A 19,070-nucleotide genomic window follows, 5' to 3' on the forward strand; every position below is an offset into this window, starting at 1 on the left:
GGAAGCCGTCCATAAAACGACAAATGAATCTTTTTGAAAATTTCTATTTTCGAAAATTCAGTCCACCTTTCTGATTCCGCCTCAAGTGGATTAGAGTCCAGTCGATTTCAAGTCAAGTCGTCTAGATAACGTCAAGTCTCCACCGAATTTAATACCTACCTTCTGGTCTAGGTCGTGTCACCTAATTGTCGAGACATCTTCAATGGCGTTAGGAGAGTCAAAACCAGTCAGGTTTTAAACCCGCATTTCCCCTACATTACGGGTTAAAGATCAAGTTTGTGCACATGTCTTGTCTAACGGCGTCACGCCATCACCAAACCTCCAAATCTCTTCAGAAGTCGTCTGTCTAGGCATCACTATGCCAAAGTCGACACTCGAGTCTAAATTCAAGTCATGCACCAAGAGTTCAAACACAAGAGGTGATTCACGATCTTTAATGAACTCATAACTTATTCACGCCGTCGCGTCTTCACGACAAATCCGCCTTTTGTACATATGTGTCGCACTTACCTTTGTTTGTGCAATCTCTTGCCAAGACAAGTTATAACGCCCATCGTTATGTCAAATAGGAATCCCTTAGGTGCCATCAATTGCCAACCAGAAACTCAAGAAGTTGATCAACCTTCATCCACCATGACTTCTGCCGAAACCAACAACATGGTCCTTCGACTCCTAGCTACCGTGGAAAACTTGAGCACTCGTCTCTCCCAAGTTGAAGACAAAATGATAAGCGGGAATTTTCCCTCTTCTGATACTGATCAAAGGGTTAAGCTCCTTAAAAGCCGACTACTGGCCAACGACCAAACCAAAACCAGACGACCTCAGGCTCATAGGTCCTTCCCTGATTTGGGTATGCCTTATGCCATAGCCTTGGAAAGGCTGATCTCCAAAGGAAAGCTCAAACCGATTGGTCCAACTCCAGACCCTCTACCAAACAAGCGAGGACGTAGATGGGACGGAAAAACTATTTTGTCAATATCACCAAGGTCGCGGACATGACACTGAAATGTGTCTCCCCCTAAAAGGCGCCATCCTTGATATGATCGAAAAGGGAGAGTTACCATTACCTCCCTCAACAAACAACAAAAACAACCCTCTAGAAAACCCTATTTGGACACAGTCAGGAATCTTCCCTAGACTGCTCTCATCTCATCTCTCGCGACGATGGGAAAATTCATGCAATTGATGAAGATGGCATACAAAGCGGTATAATGATGCTCTCCGTCTCCATCACCAACATATTCTCAAAGTTGCAAGTTGATATTGATGACTTGAACACCCGGATGGCTAATTTGGAGAACAGGCCTGGTAGTACCGAAAATGAACCCGACCATCAAGGAAACCAACCCTCCGTTCACCAACCAACAGCTGTTGAAAATGAGGAATCATCTAATGGTTCGGACGCTCATAAACCCACCAACAAAGAACATGAAATTGCCTCGCCAAAATCCCCTTCAAAATATCAAGCAACATCCCAAAAACTTCCCATTGACAACAACCCAATCCTCCTTCCGCCCTGGATTGACATAAACAAAAACAAAACTCACAAAAACATCCCCAAAAACACCAATGTTAGAACCATGGGAAAACATCAATGGGTATTCACAGATCTGGGAATTACATATGACACCGCTCTAGAGATACTTGTTTCAGAAGGAATGCTCCAACCCATTGGTCCGACTCCGGAATAACACCAACACAAATGAGCCCGATCCTGGGATGGTAATGCCTATTGCCAATACCATCAAGGCAAGGGCCATGACACCGAAACCTGTTTCAAACTCAAGCATGCCATTAAAGATATGATTGAAGCTGGCAAAATCATAATTGCACCTCTCAGTCAAGACAATCCTCTTGGATGTCTCAAGTCAAACAGAAAGGTTGAACATTCTCAAAGGACATTCACCAAACTAAGCACAACCTATGCCGTAAGTCTTCAAAAGCTTATGACTGAAGGGAAGCTACAACCAATCGGGCCCACTCCGGACCCGTCTGAATGCAGAAAAACCCGTTTTTGGGACGGCAGTGCCTATTGCCAATATTATCAAGGAAAAGGTCACGACACTGAAACATGCTTCAAACTGAAACATGCTATTCAAAACATGATCGACAACCATCAATTGATAGCTTCATCCCTATGCTATCCAAGTGATGAAAACAACCCTAATGAACATCTCATTCTGCAAGGAGATGAAAACCTCATCGACTATTGTCCTCATATCATTCCCAACAACGAGAGTGAAGTGCTCAAGTGGGTCAATGCTCAAAACCAGATATTCAAGCCGATGGATGCTGCGAAGGAGACCTTCGAGGGGGAAAGTGATGATTCGGAGTCCGTATCTACGATTGAGTCTGAGTCCGAGTCCGAGTCTTAGGCTTTCTTAAATTTATCCTAGTGTCTATCCTTTTATTCCTAAGTGACAAACTGGGGGATGTCCCCATGAGTCACACTTATTCATCGAGTCTGTGCTAACTTTTATTTATCTAAATAAAAGCACGATTTCCAACTATCATATATTCTCCCCTTTACCATTTCCCGTTGAAAACGAGAATTGATTTAAAACAAACAGTATGTTCCAATTCAATGTGAGTACACTCGAATGACGTTCCGTACCGAGTAAGCAGAGGACTCGAAACTCCGTGTCCATTCTCTTTACCTATTCCATGTCTGGCAATAGAAACCTTTCATTAGCACCCGATCTACAACGAGCTCTCAATCAAAGGGATCCTATGACGAACCCCGATAACAAACAAGAAGATCTCCTTGTTCATAATCAATGACGGAAGGCAAGCCCATTCCCCACAAAAACATCCCATCACCAAGTATCAACCTCTCACCAACGGGTACATCCCCGTCTACACCTTTACCTTCCTCGACCGACGGACGGCAAAGAACCAATAGATCTAAGGAAAAAAAAAGCGAAGCCAAAGCAAAACCAAAGCCAAGGCTAAAGCCAAAACAAAAAACAAGATAGTGAAATTCAAGTTCACAATTTTCACAAGATTCAAACGACGGAAACAAAAACCTTCATTCTCAAATAAAAAACAAGATAGTGAAATTCAAGTTCACTATTTTTACAAATTTCAAACGACGGAAATTAAAACCGTCACTCTCAAATCAAAAACAAGATGGTGAAATTCGAGTTCACTATTTTCACAAATTTCAAACGACGGAAATTAAAACCGTCCATTTCAAACAAAAATGAAATAACGAAATTCAAATTCGTTATTTTCCCACAATTCCAAACGACGGATTTAAAAACCATCCTTTTCAAACAAAAATGAAATAGCAAAATTCAAATTCGTTATTTTCCCATAATTTCAAATAACGAAATTAAATCGCTACTTTTCAAATTTTGGACCAACGAGTCCAACACCAAAATACAAAGTCCAGGACTAACAAGTCCAAAGCCCAAGACCCATGAGTCCAACATACAAAATCCAGGACCCATGAGTCCAAAACACCAAGTCCAGGACCAACAAGTCCAAAGCCCTGGACCCATGAGTCCAAAACACCAAGTCCAGGACAAACAAGTCCAAAGCCCGAGACCCATGAGCCCAAAACACCAAGTCCAGGACAAACAAGTCCAAATCCCAGGACCAACAAGTCCAACACACCAAATCCCGGACCGACAAGTCCAAAACACCAAACACTAAAACCTCAACCAAAACTGCTTCACCCCTAAGTCCTTCTAGAGACTACTACAGGAGACCTATCTAGGACCCTGGGAATTCCCCTCAAGATCATAACCAACATCGCTTCACCCTTAAGTCCTTCTAGAGACTGCTACAGGGAGACCTATCTAGGCTTCTGAGGATTCCCCTCGAGCTTGTTATATCACACCTTAACCTTTAAGGTCCAGACATGAGAATCTGATCCCACATTATTTACCAACCATTTCGTGCTCGGGCCATATCAAGCTTGAGACCCCATTCCGCACCATATTACAAGCCGTAACCCATCGGCCTAAACACCACAAAATACAAGCTCCAGATTTTTATCTGTCAAACAAACTATTATTACCAGGCTCCACATTCCATAATGTCAAAGCCACTTTCACCTTGACCCAGATACGGAGTCTTCAAAAACATTGGTTTCTTAGAGTCCACTTTTTAGTGTGCTCACGTAACAAGAAACATTTTCACAAACTACTCCTCTTCGATTCATGATCAAGAGGTATTTCTCTCCAATCAACTTTCAAGTCACCAAATGGAATTCACCGTCGTGACCCTCAACTCTATATTTTTATCTGTCAAACTAACCTATCATCACCAAGCTCCACATTCCATAATGTCGAAGCCATTTTCATCCTGACCCAGATATGGAGTCCTCGAACGCTTTGCTACCGAGAACGGGACATACCTAACCTTCCCTTAGGATCCACGTTTTAGTGTGCTCATAGGATAAGGAACATTTTCACAAGTTACACCTCTTTGATTCATGATCAAGGAGGAATTATCTCAAATCAATTTCTCGAGTCACCAGATGGAGTTTACCGTCGTGACCCTCACACTTTAAGGTCCTATCAACTCGCTTAGGCACACACTCAGAACTACGATCTGGTTTGATTTCACTTCACGTGAATACGTAGGTAGTCCTTCAAGGATACAACCATACACCTCAAAATCACTTAAAGGTCCTAACATCTCACTTAGGCACACACACATTCAGAACTACGTTCTGGTTTGATTTCACTTCACGTGAATACGTAGGCAGTCCTTCAAGGACACAACCATACACCTAAAAATCACTTTGAGGTCCTAACAACTCGCTTAGGCACACACATTCAGAACTACGATCTGGTTTGATTTTGTAAACATGTGAATACGTAGGCAGTCCTATTACAAGGGCACAACCCCTCCCCCCCCCCCCCCCCACATTCAATTTTCACACCTTCAATTGGCAACCCATTGCACACACACGCAGAACTACGATCTGGTTTGATTTCGCAAACACGCGAATACGTAGGCAGTCCTATTACAAGGGCACAACCGCATACTCCTTCCACAAACCTTCCAATTTTCAATCCTAAAAAAAACAGCTCAGAACTACGATCTGGTTTGATTTCGCACACACGCGAATACGTAAACAGTCCTATTACAAGGACACAACCGCACACCCGTTTCAATCTCAACCATCAACATCAATCCTCAAAAGCAGCCCACCCAGCCGCAAAAATTAATCTTATACCTCTTTACTGGGGGCTTCTTCCTTAAGACGTCGCCCATTCCTTATTTTGTCAAATTCCCACCTTCTCACTCTGGGGATTCTCTTTCAAGACGCCACATGTCCTTTATCCTCAAACATCTTTTGAGTCTCAACTACAGTCCAAAATAAAACCGCACATAGCCTAGTACTCGGTTCGGACAATGAAAAGGTCTTGGTTTCGCTCTCCGAATCATCAAAACTCGAGAAGGGATCTCAAACAAGCAAACAAGGGCAAAGATGTCTTGAGAATATAATCAATTCGTGTTCCCCAGCCGAGCGGACCTTCTACCTTAGGTATCTGATACGCGTTGTCACCCTTTCTTGGCTAAGGAGTTGCACCTACATGTGCAAAGTCTGTCAGAGTAACCCCCTTGTCATCACTGACTTTGTGTCACGTTCACGACTGCCCATTTGTCAGTCTGTCACTGTGCGTCTGTGTGAGTCAGTATCCCAACGGTCACGTGTCTCTAATCTGTCAAATCACGGATCTGCGAGCAATAAATTCCAACACTTAACAGAGTTTAAGCTTCACAACTTTCGAAACCTTTATTTCCCCTCGTGTGAGATATTACATGCTGGTTACTTATATTCTCACTGCTCACATGCTTATGTGCTTATATGCTTGCATGCTACATGCTTGTCTATGCGACCGCAGATTTGTGTGGTCACTAACCATGCAGGTAATCTTGAGAAGACAAACTCACTCAAACTGAGTACTGGGTTCTTCCCAACAAACGTCGACCCGTCAAGTCCAAAGGCTTTAACCGCGTCGATTAACTGGCGTACGCTACCTCCCAACGAGCAGCAACTCATATCCCCGGCGAGTCCTGAGAAGTTTCTAACTCCCCAGCGAGTGCCGATTTTTAAATGGAAGTCACACATGCTATTTCCCAGAGTTGATTATTCGACCATTGATAGCTGGCGAGCCTTTGCATGCACACAAGAAGCAATTCAAGGACATATCCCGAAGATGCCTCAGGTATGACTCCTTCTATGGCCAGCGAGCCTCGAAACGCACCTTCAACACGGCTGGTGGTCGGACTAAATCTTTTCGGTAACTTGTCGTTAGGAGCACCTAGACCAAAACCCAATTTATAGCTTCACAAACAACTCTACAATTAGTAAAGAGGAAAGTAAAGGTCGGATCCCAAGGGACGGGAATTGAGATGAGATTTCTATTGAAACTAGTGGTGTCTTAGGGGTGTCACAATTTGGGTTGATGTAGAAGGTCACTAAACTAAATAGCAATGAAAGTAAATAAGCAAGATGAATTGAAAAGGGTTGTAAACAATTGATAAAAAGCACTAGGGTATCATGGGGTCACAGGGGATTCATGGGAATTGATCATACAAACATGTTCTCAAATTATAAGCAAGCAATTATTGTTGTGGTGGATTGAGTTGGGTTATATCTTACAATCCTAGGAAAGTTTGGGTCCCGGAGCCGAATCGATTAGATTGTACAACACCTACAAGTCGACTTAGTCTTCCCTACTCAACAACATGCATGGTCTAATGAGACTCGAGTTGGTTTATGTCTTACAAGTCTCATTGAAAAGATAGGTGATGGGTAAAAAATGGAAGGATTTATAGGCTCGCATTTCACCAAACATAACATGTGCATGAGTTGAGATCAAAACAAGCATGCAAATAAACCATGAAAGCATATTAATTTAAGCATGAATCATTCCCCATGTTGGTTTCCCCTAATTACCCATTAACCCTAGCTATGGAACTACTCACTCATTATCATGTTGAACATGCTAGCAAGGTTGTCAATCATACCAACAAAGTGAAACATGATGAACAAATGAAAGTAATTAGCAATAATTAAAAAGGGATTAAGAGAATTATACTTACTAATGATTCCAATAATAAAGCAAAGAATAAAAGAAGTACTTGATGCTTGATTGAGAGGTTGTCAATCTCCCAATAATAACCCAAATAATCTTCAATTACCCAAAATAAAGGATGAACAAAAGAGAGATTAAGGAAATAAAACATGTATTAAAACTTGATTAATTGTTGATTACAAAACTAAAGAGAGATTTGATTGATATTAACTACTCTAAGAATTGATAAGAAGAACATGCTCTTCTAATTAGACTAATGGGGTATTTATAGTGGGGATTAGGTGTAGGAATTAGGGTTAACTAAGGGCTTAAATGACGATAAGTCCCTACTTAGGGAAACGCCGGTATTTTTGGAAGGATGGGCATCTTTCTTGAAGCTTGAAGAAACGAAGTTGTGCTGTGTTGGAATCCATGCGTCTTAGGCACGGGACGGCCGGATTCTTCAATTGCTGCCCGGGCGTCTTCTGGTTGCTGCTGCCCGGGCGTCTTGTAAGGAAGACGCACGGATTGTGGCTTGGTGGCCGGGCGTCTTCTTGAGAAGACGCACGGATTGTCTTGCAGCGTGCTTCCTTCTTCTTTTCTTCCCTTTCCTTCATAAAATCCTTAGGGATTTCCTCGGGGATGCAAGGATCTTTTCTCATCATTGCCCATCTACTATAGTATGTACAAAGGCCTTCTAATCTTGTCTCTCCTTGATGCTTGGTCATTGAATTCAATCAATTTAGTCTCATTTTGCAATGAAAATGCAAGGTTTGCACTCCTTTCCTACCAAGGACACAAAACCTCAAAGAATATGCAAAACAAAGAACTAAAGACGATAAATGACCCAAATATGCACTAAAAAGCATGGGAACGAGGCTAGTTCGGGGACTAAATATGCTCTAATTATGGTCACATCAAATATCCCCAAAACCGAACCTTTGCTCGTCCCGAGTAAAGAGGTGACAAAGACTAGGACCATTATTTAAACTAACCTAATAACATATCCGATATGAGACAATTAGCGGGTCTCACTCCGCCCCTTCAACTCACAACAAGACAACCATGAGGTAGGATTGTGACACCCCGCGATAAAGCGGAAAATATAACTAATAATTTAATGCGGAAATTGGTGAGATTTTAAAAACTTTTTAAATTACTAACTAAAGATTAGCACGCGGGTGCCACTAACGAAAAGAAACAAATACTACGATAGACAAATTTAGGTTAATACAACCCAGGTCTAGAAAGCGGGGAAAAGATATCCCACGAATAAACAAATAAAGGGTTTCTAAATTAGAAACTAAGGTCCGAGGGTTTAGTTCTCGCTAGCCCACACGTCTTCCCCACGTAAGCATCTTCACCACCTGTCATTCATGTAAACATGAACGCCACAGTCAGTGGGGAGTAACTCAAGGTTCTCCCAGCCACAATATGTCGAAAAGCAGATAACAAACAACACTTAATCAAACATATTAATCATGCAACATATGTGAACCATGAAGAATAAGGAGATTTAGTGAACAATCATGGTGAAACAGGCATAATACTTTCTTAATAGAATAGGCATGGTATATGAGGATGAATATGCAATCAAGGAAATAGAATCACGAAGTCAACCCACTCATGTTGACACGACTCAACAAGTGTAAGACACATACTTAGTATGAACTCAAACAAGACAAATCCTCTAGACTCCAACCTCTTGGTAGGACGACGATCATAATACGGTCCTAGTCTAAACCTGGCCAGACTCTCGGGATGGACGACACCCGATTCGACACACGATACCAAATCGTATCCAAGACTCGAAACATGGTGCACCTAACCGTGCCCGAAAGTCGAGTAACCTCAAATCGGAACCTTGTCACCTAACCGTGACCCCCGGTCCGAAGAGGCGGAAGGAAAAATAGCCCAACTCGAAAACAATGGCACCTAACCGTGACCCAATGTCCGAGGGCAAATAAATAGGGAATGTCAAGTAGTCACACAATGTAAAATGTCACACTCGAGTCACAATAGGAGTAAGAATGATCATGCAATCATCATATGACACGGGACTATAAATGTCACATTCATACTCATGGCTTGCATCTCACCATGAGTACAGATGGGAACATTAATCCCAACGATCATATCGCAACTAGAGGGCTTATAGCTCACCTCTAGTATCCGATAGGACCAAGACTCTCACAATGAGAATAATTCAAGACATTATCAAGAATATGAATCTTACAAGTACTTATAATAAATAGCTCATACTTGTATTATATTAATGAATATTCCATTTTATAAATTAACATGCCGGTTAAATAAAATATAGCAAGTGATAATGAATAATTTACGTTATATGAAATATACGGGATAAATTGTGACCAACTTAAGTGACTCACTTATGAGCCCAATAAACAAATTATAAGGAGTCCAACAATTAAATCACATTAAGCCCAACAAACAAGATATGTTAGACCCAACTTAAAACTCATGTAAAATCCAAACATATAATCATGTGAGACCCAACAAATTTGTCATGTGAAGTCCAATAAACTCAATCAAATGAGCCCAACAAATAAATAATGTCAAGCCCAACAAATATAATATGTCAAGCCCAACGAATCAATTATGTCAAGCCCAAGTAAAGGATTATGACAAGTCCAATTAAATTAACATGTCTAAGAACGATATTTAACGAGTCATGTAATATAAAACACGAGTCGGAAATTTAAACAACTTGAATGAACCAAATTGGCGCCAAAAGCACCCGTAAACACGACTCAAAGACCCAAAACAAACATATGAACTAGTCCGACAAATCGAATGCGAGGAGCCCAAGTACTAACTTATAATAAGCCCAAAATTTAGAAGGTTGAGAGCCCAAAATACATATAGCAAAATTGTGAAGGAAAAACAAACAAGAGGGCAGTGGAAATGTTACGACTCCTATTCCATGACCACAACTCGACACCACCATTTCGACTGCCCAAGCGGATCCGAACGGCCACATAAACCGCACAACCAATGGTACATACTCGCCCAACACAGCCCGTACAACCACTCCCCCACGGTTATCAAGCGGACCATAAACGACCACAAAAGCGGCCATAAGCAACGCGTTATACCGTCCATTGGGACAACCAGAAAAAGGTTCTAAAACAGAGTCCACTCCGGCCACGACAGGCCACCAACACGCCCTACAGCAGTCCAAAACAGCGCACCCCACCCTTATTCCGACTGCCCCAAAACAAAGGACAAGGCCGTACAAAAACAAACCATTTCCAACAACGGTTCAAGGCGGAATTTCGAGCATAGCAAGACGAAACCTCCATGTAAATCACACAAATGAATGTAAGCATAAAGAACGTAACTTTAACACGAAAAAGGTTTAAAAACGAGTTTATGGTGCGAAATATCGACTCATTGTCGAGTAACCTATCACCGTTACCTTATCTCTTCAAATTCTCAGGTGAAAACGTCCAAGGCACGAGCTTTACTTCGGTCTTCAACTAGAAATGAGGAAAAACGAGCAACATGGGTCACAAAACCGAGTATGTAAAGAGATGCCCATTTCGAAAATTCAACAAGATTAAGACTTTCTTACCTAGAAATGAGGAGGAAGAAGAGAGGAAGCTAATGGTGTAAAAATCATCGAGTTTGGTCGAGAAATGAAAGCGGGATCGGAGTTTGAAGGTGCGAAAATGGAGGTTGAGTGTAGCTGAGTATTGTTTGCGGTTGTTGTTTGTTTTTGCAGGAAAAGAAGAAGAAGACGGAGTATAAAAGGGGGGTGGGGACGGGTTACAAAACAACAACAATAATAATATATAATAATAATAATAATAATAATATATAATAATGATAATAGTAGATATTTTGAAGGTGAGGGAATGTGTTGTTGGTTTTTGATTGGTCCATATTAAATTAGGTACAACATGAAATGTGACAGTCTAAAGTTTAGACGAAATTGAGACGGGACTTATTATTACGGTCATTATTATTGTCACTAATATCATCCGACCAAGATACGTATATATATATTATTGTGTAAATTACGCCTCAAGAATATAATTTAGTAATACGTATTTTTTTATAAAAATGAGCTTTTATATAATACGTTTATAAAATCGTGTTTGACATGAAATTAATTAAATTGAATAATTCAAAATTATAAAATAAAGTAGTCAAACGGTTTAATAAGTTTTAAATGTCAAAATAGAAAATTCGCGGGTGTTACAAGGATGCCTTCTTGCATGGCAAGGTGGGTCTTGCCAAAATGGCGACACATCCAAACATTAAGCACACAAAATCAAATAATGGATGCATCTACAAAAGAATAGCCACTTTCCTCATCTAAGTGGCGGAAATTATCTACAAGGGAAGCAATTCAAGGGTACACACTCCTTCATAGATGCAATTTGTTCAAACTACTAAGCCTAGAACGATACCAATAAATCACCTCCAACTTGTGTTAAGCTAGGGTACCTTTGTCCTTAATCGTTAAATGTTTTTGTCAAGAGTAGACTCCCTATGGTGTTAGAAACACTGGAGGATCGCGGAATTCCCCCTCTTGCCTAGACAAGAAGAAGGGTCGTCCCCTCTCTACCATGCACAAAAATGGATACGATGGATAAAGGGATCGATAGATATTTGAGTTTCACTTTGGGAGTTTGCTTTCATTTTTGTTTTTCCCTCCAATTTCATGTGGCATATAACATTTGAGAACACTTTCTTGCCATTTCTTTTTTATTTTTGGCATTTCAACACTTGACAACTTTCAACCTTTCTTTGCATTTCTTTTGAACATTTTCAAAGTCACCCCATATGTAGTGAGGGTGGCTTATATTTGAAGCTTTAGGAGTTATATTTTTGCTCCTCTTTTCATTTGATGCATTTTTTTGCAAACTTTCTTTCACTTTTCATTTCATTGAACTAAAATTGATTTCTTTTTGTGCCCATTCCCTTTGATGACAAAAATGTGGTAGAACATGGATGATGGATGGATGGATGCATGGTTTTAAGGGTCACCTTGGAATAAACGGTAGCCAAGGAGTTATCACACCACAAGGTACTCTTGACTAGGCCTTAAACCATGGGTCAAAGGATACTAGCATGACACATCCTAGGGTGTTTTACAAGTATTCTAACAAGCAAAGTCTTAAGAAGAAAAAGCATCTACTAGGGCCTATATACACTTGTCAAGCTTCCCAAGTAGACGGTTTCGCAAAATTTTCTAGCATGCAACTACATGCCATGATGCAACTATCATATAAACATCCTAATGTAAATGATTCTACCAACTATTATGACATATAAACTAAATGCAAGTCCTAAGTTCACATTGTTGTACCGCATCACTCAAAATAAAGCCACATAGTCATTAACATAGAGAGGAAAAAAGGAGATTGGAAAGATCATACCATGCGGTCTTCAATATCCTCATGTCTCGGATGTGGCGTAGTCGATCAATGTGAACAAGGATAAAACAAACACAATATATACAACAATATATACATGACTACACTACAAAGGAAATGAACTTGTTTTTGGTTTTTCAATTTTTCAATTTTTTATGGTTTTTTGAATAAAAGTTAAGTTAGAATTCCCCATCCCCACACTAATATGGGGATTGTCCTCAATGGCCAAAATGATGGGAAATTATTCAAGCATGATGCATGAATTCTACACTAAATGCAAGCTACACTAATCTACACTACATGATGCATGGGTTTTTATTTATGACGGAGAGGATAATTTAGATTACCTCCCGTTGTGTATGTATGTACTTCCCCAAACCGAGTTAGACATTATTTCTAATGTCCTAAGGTTGGGTGTAGTTCATGCACACACGATGCAATGCATGAAACTAAATTTGTCATTTTGGATTTTCAAAAGTGGGAATAATAAAGTAAGAACACCTCAATGGGGCCGAGGTGTTAGTCCTCTATGTTGCTAGGACTTGTTTATCATAGTATCAATATCAATGAGATGACCACCCTTTTTCGCCACATACTTGCTATCCTTGTTGAAGTTCGGATAAAAGTATTTAGCCAAAAGAGTGACTAGACCTCCATTCACTATGACGGTAGTGCCTTGCTTCCCACAATCAACATTTAGCCATCTATTCCACCAAAAGCCTTAGAGAGTTGAAAGGCTTGGTGAATTCCCTTCCAACGTTCAAGGCCGACTCAATAAGAACAAAATCGAGCTTGGTAAAGTGGTTGGTGTCTTTTCTTGCAATGATGGTGTTTCCTATGACCTTGTGCCACACTCTAATGCCCGGATGGTGGCCTAATAGAGCGCGACTAGCATGATAGTTCTCAAATTTCCTTCCAGAAATCGCCTCCCAAAGAGGGTCGGGGTCATACTTGCCAACATTCTTGAAATAACTATGTGAATCATCAAGACCCAATGCTTTACCCATTTCCTCAAAGGAGATGCGCCTACTAACATTAGCTAGGCGGAACTCGATGTTTTCCATGGTCTCTACCTTATTGACTTTCAAAGAACTCAAGAATTCTAATGTAAGAGAGGGGTATGTCAATTCTTTTGTTGTAAACAATTTTTCCAACCCCATGTCTTTAAAGAAGGCTCTAGTTTGCTCAAGGACACCCAACTTATCTAAGGCATCTTCACAAATAAACTTGGTGGATAGAAATGATTTTCTAGCAAACTTGGCAAAAGTGTCCCTATGGGATTTGGAAATGAAAAATACCTCCGGATAGTTCGAAAGTTGAGAAATTTCCGGAGTTGTAGATGTTGTTGCTTCCATGGGAGGTTGTTCTTGTTGCACTTCCAAGTTTGAGCTACCTACCACCATAGCCAATGAGGCTTTCTTTGCTTGAAGGCTCTTTTGTCTTGTTGAGAGTGCCTTTGCCTTTGGTGCCTTTGTTGCTCCTTTTGTCCTTGCCATTGATGCTTAAACCAAGAAAAGAGTGAAAATCTTCAATTTGCAAGTGTACCCAAATCGATTTAAAGATGAAAGGCTTTGCCTTTATAAATTCATAAATCGACTCAAAGGTTGAAGATTTTGTTGCTTGGTTTGATTTTTGTTGAAAGAGGAGTGATTAATTTTTGTTAAAAGGATGTTTTGATTTGATTTTGATGAATGTATTTGAGGAAATCTTGTTTTTATGATGGAGAGGATGAGGGTTTTTAGTATTGGGGTTTATGGGTAGTGTTTGGAATGAAGGAATGAAGAAATGAATGTGGGAGGGGGTTTATAAATGACCCGAAAATTTTGAAATGCAGGGGGAAGACGGGCGGCTTTCCTTCGGGACGCCCGGACTCTTCTGTTCTGGGTTGAGAAATCCTCGCCTAAAGATGGGCGGATTCTAGCAAAGACGCACGGATTTGTAAGTGCGGGACGGGCGTCTTTCAGTGAAGACGGGCGGATTCCTTTCCAGGGAGTTTTCTTGTTTTTCTCAGCCAAAAAGACGGGCGTCTTCTCTTTCAGGACGGGCATCTTTCTGAAGACGGGCGGATTCTTTGCAGGCCGCCCGGATTTGCTAACAGTCCCAAAATTTCAAAAGTTCAGCTCATGAAGAACGGGCGGATTCGGACCAAGACGCCCGGGTTGCCTGAAGACGGGCGAGTTCTCTTGAAAACGCTCGGATTCTTCCCCTTTTACCCGGATTCAGTTCCATCCGTGTACTTGTTTATCCCTTGTCATTTCTCATTCTTCAAAATCTCGTGTTCTTCATTGTGGGGGCACTACTAAGGCATGAATAGCCTAGGCAATTGTCATCCGCACACTAAGCTAAAGCACTACACATCAATTGAAATTATTAGTCCCTCCCTCACTTCTCTCAAACATGATAATTATCTTGATCAAGGCATAAAAATCCAAAAATGACAAAAATGCAATATGAGAATTAAAATGCGAGTTAGGGAGTTAGAAATATTTACAAATGGTGGTTTAGGGAGGACTCCACCAAACTCTCATTCTTGATGAGATGTCAAGGGGGCATGTCCAAGGTGTTGTTGATGTTGCTCAACACCTTGAAGAAGTAATCAAAAGCTTGTTCATTGTCGTGATAAAGATCTTCAATAGATCTTTGCCCTTGTTGTCGGTCTTGATCGATAGCATTACCAATATAGGGATTGAAAATCCCTTCAAACTCATCATCCCAAAGACCACACACTTCATCTAATTGATCACTAAAGATCTCTTGAATTGATAGAGACAACTCTCCCATTATCTTGTCTTGGCCAATGAGGCCATCTTCTCCATTGCTTGACTTTGGTGAGCTTTGCAAGCTCTCTTTGTTACAATTCACTTGCTCTTTGAATGGAGCATCTTTAATTTTCTTCTTCCATTGGAGTTCCGACTTCTTCCTATCATCCTTCCGACTATAATGATCAATCATAAAACATGGTTCATGAAAACGGGGAGCTCTCATAGTCTTGTCAAGATTGAAAGTTATACTCTCATCTCCCACTTCTAGAGTAAGCTCTCCATGTTTCACATCAATCACCGCACCCGCGGTGTGTAAGAAAGGTCTTCCTAGAATGATTGGAATGTTGAAATCTTCTTCCATATCAACAATGACAAAGTCCACCGGGATGAAAAATTTCCCAATTTCGTACGGGAACATCTTCCCATATCCCTAATGGTGTCTTCGTTGATCTATCGGCCATTTGGAGTGTGATATTGGTGCATTTAAGCTCTCCCATCCCCAACCTTTTACTCACCGAGTACGGCATAACACTCACACTAGCCCCTAGATCACATAAGGCTTTGTTGATCGTGGTGTCGCCAATGGTACACGGTATTGAGAAGCTTCCCGAATCCTTGAGTTTTGGAGGTGAACTCCCTTGAAGTATTGCACTACTCACCTTAGTGAAGGCGATAGTCTTAAGCTTCCGGATCGACTTCTTCTTTGTGAGTATGTCTTTCATGTATTTCGCATAGGCCGGTACGTGATTGATTAATTCTGTGAAAGGAATTGAGACTTCCAAATTCTTCACAATTTCCATAAATTTTCCAAGTTGGTCATCAAATTTGGGCTTGGCTTGACGACTCGGAAAAGGAAGTCTAATCACAATGGGCTCCTTCTCCTTGACCTTGTCTTCATTTTTCTTTGAGATTTCTTCTTTTGATGATTCTCCATCTTTGGAGTTTTGCACAATTTCTTCCTTGTCACTAGCTTCCACAACCTCATCCTCAACTTGCTTCTTCGGTGCTTCATACCTTGTACCACTTCTCAAGTGAATGGCACTAACCGTTTTATGTCATGGTGGATTACCTTGAGGTGGTAATTGCCCCTTTTGTCTTTGTGAGCTTGAAGATGCTAGTTGAGTCAATTGGGTTTCCAACATTTTTGGTGTAAGCTAGAATGTTGTTGATGGTGGTTTCCTTTGCTTGACTATCTTTTTGCATTTGATTGAAAAATTCTTGTTGATTCTTTTGCATTTGAAGGACCGCTTTTTGAACATCAAAACCTTGGTCGTTTTGTTGATTGTATGGAGATTGATTTTGGTAACCTTGGTTTTGGTTGTAAAAGGGTCTTTGATTTTGGTTTCTCATGGGAGGTGGGGTGTATGTTTTTTGAGGGTTTTGAACATTTTGGCTTTTGTATGAGAGATTTGGATGGAATTTGGTGTTTTCATTGTAATAGTTGGAATAAGGGGTACCACTCTTGTATGCTTGGAAAGCATTCACTTGTTCATTTGTTCCCCTACATTCACTTGGGTCATGTCCCAAAGTTCCACAATTCTCACATATCCCACTTGGGATTGATGAAGATGCCGTCATGGCATTAACATGATGCTTTGGTGATTTTGAGGCTTCTTCAAGTCTAGCCATAGCCTTTTCAAACTTCAAATTGATGGTATCAATGTGAGCACTAAGTTGAGCACCCAATTGAGTAACGGAGTCCACTTCATGCTTTCCTCCTCTAGTAGCCTTGCGAGGTCTACTATATTGTGCGTTATGGACCGCCATTTCCTCAATTTTGTTCCAAGTTTGATTGTCATCAACTTCGGTGAACATTCCATTTGATCCCATGTTGAGAATGTTCCTTGAATCTTCATATAGACCGTTCCAAAATTGTTGTACCAAGAACCACTCGCTAAGTCCATGGTGAGGACATGAGCGACAAATTCCTTTGAACCGCTCCCAAGCTTCATACAAAGATTCTTCATCCCTTTGCTTAAAACCCGTAATTTGAGCTCTTAGCATGTTAGTCTTTTCCGGTGGGTAGAACCTTTTGTAGAAAGCTAGAGCCAATTTCTTCCAAGAATCAATTCCGAGAGTGGCTTTATCAAGGCTCTTCAACCATTGTTTCGCGGTGCCAATTAGAGAAAAAGGAAATAAGACCCATCGAATTTGGTCTTGAGTTACACCGGTTTGAGAAATCGCATCACAATAGTCACAAAAAGCCTCCATATGAGAGTGAGGGTCTTCACTAGGCATCCCCCCAAATTGGCTTCTTTCGACTAATTGGATAAATGCATATTTGGCAATGAAATTTCCGGTTAGATGTTGTGGTGTGGGAGTACCATTGGGTAGGTTCTCCTCGGTGGGTACGGAATGTGATGAAAACTTAGGCATTGTGGGTTGATTTTGTGTTGTATTTTGTGTTGGGTTCTCCTCACCTTCTCTTGCAAAAGGGTTGATGAACTCAATAGTTGGTTGAATATCTACAACCTCACTAATACCTCTCAAATTTCTCCTAGCAAGTCTTCTATTGGTTGTCAAAGTTCTTTCAATTTCACGATCAAAAGGTAACAAATCACCATGTGACCTTCTAGACATGCAAAATATCAAACAACTTGAAAACAATTAGAACAAACCTTGAGGAGTTTTACTTCCCCAAGGCAAAGAAAGACACAACTAATAACAATATAATAAAATCTAAATCAAGTTAACACCGTCCCCGGCAACGGCGCCATTTTTGGCCGGACTAAATCTTTTCGGTAACTTGTCGTTAGGAGCACCTAGACCAAAACACAATTTATAGCTTCACAAACAACTCTACAATTAGTAAAGAGGCAAGTAAAGGTCGGATCCCAAGGGACGGGAATTGAGATGAGATTTCTATTGAAACTAGTGGTGTCTTAGGGGTGTCACAATTTGGGTTTATGTAGAAGGTCACTAAACTAAATAGCAATGAAAGTAAATAAGCAAGATGAATTGAAAAGGGTTGTAAACAAGTGATAAAAAGCACTAGGATATCATGGGGTCATAGGGGATTCATGGGAATTGATCATACAAACATGTTCTCAAATTATAAGCAAGCAATTATTGTTGTGATGGATTGAGTTGGGTTATATATTACAATCCTAGGAATGTTTGGGTCCCGGAGCCGAATCGATTAGATTGTACAACACCTACAAGTCGACTTAGTCTTCCCTACTCAACAACATGCATGGTCTAATGAGACTCGAGTTGGTTTATGTCTTACAAGTCTCATTGAAAAGATAGGTGATGGGTAAAAAATGTAAGGATTCATAGGCTCGCATTTCATCAATGAGAACTAAAGACAATAAATGACCCAAATATGCACTAAAAAGGGTTTTGTGTCTCTCCTTGATGCTTGGTCATTGAATTCAATCAATTTAGTCTCATTTTGCCATGAAAATGCAAGGTTTGCACTCCTTTCCTACCAAGGACACAAAACCTCAAAGAATATGCAAAACAAAGAACTAAAGACAATAAATGACCCAAATATGCACTAAAAAGCATGGGAACGAGGCTAGTTCGGGGTCTAAATATGCTCTAATTATGGTCACATCAGCTGGCGAGCCTTTGCGCTTAAACAAGACACAACTCAAGGACATATCCCGAAGATGCCTCAGGTATGACTCCTTCTTATGGCTGACGTGCCTTTAAAGGTCGTTTAATGGACTTTAAACGACCCGCGTCGGAAGTCGTCAGATTCTAAATTGTTCCCGATGGCAGGTCCTTGATTCGAATCCCCGAGTCGCCTCGGCGTCGCCCTTCCCGACGGCAGGTCTTTGGGTCAAACCCTTTTGAGTCGCCTCGACGTCGCAATGGTCTTCGGGTTGTAATCTTCGATTGACCTGGAGATCATA

At 40.8% G+C, this 19,070-nt stretch overlaps 1 long non-coding RNA gene and 1 other non-coding gene across 2 annotated transcripts; one reads left to right on the forward strand and one right to left on the reverse strand.

Moving 5' to 3' along the window:
• Positions 1 to 8,253: 8,253 nt before the first annotated feature.
• On the reverse strand, positions 8,254 to 10,826 carry LOC141621772 (uncharacterized). The gene is made up of 3 exons (XR_012532663.1): positions 10,639 to 10,826; positions 10,483 to 10,543; positions 8,254 to 8,407 (listed from the first exon to the last, which is right to left on the reverse strand). It is a non-coding gene; the product is annotated as an uncharacterized LOC141621772 (long non-coding RNA).
• A 6,281-nt stretch (positions 10,827 to 17,107) lies between these two features.
• On the forward strand, positions 17,108 to 17,214 carry LOC141624073 (small nucleolar RNA R71). Its single transcript, XR_012533884.1, has one exon. It is a non-coding gene; the product is annotated as a small nucleolar RNA R71 (small nucleolar RNA).
• The last annotated feature ends 1,856 nt before the right edge of the window (positions 17,215 to 19,070 follow it).

The sequence above is a fragment of the Silene latifolia genome, chromosome X (assembly GCF_048544455.1).
Source record: "Silene latifolia isolate original U9 population chromosome X, ASM4854445v1, whole genome shotgun sequence".
Classification (NCBI taxonomy): Eukaryota; Viridiplantae; Streptophyta; class Magnoliopsida; order Caryophyllales; family Caryophyllaceae; genus Silene; species Silene latifolia.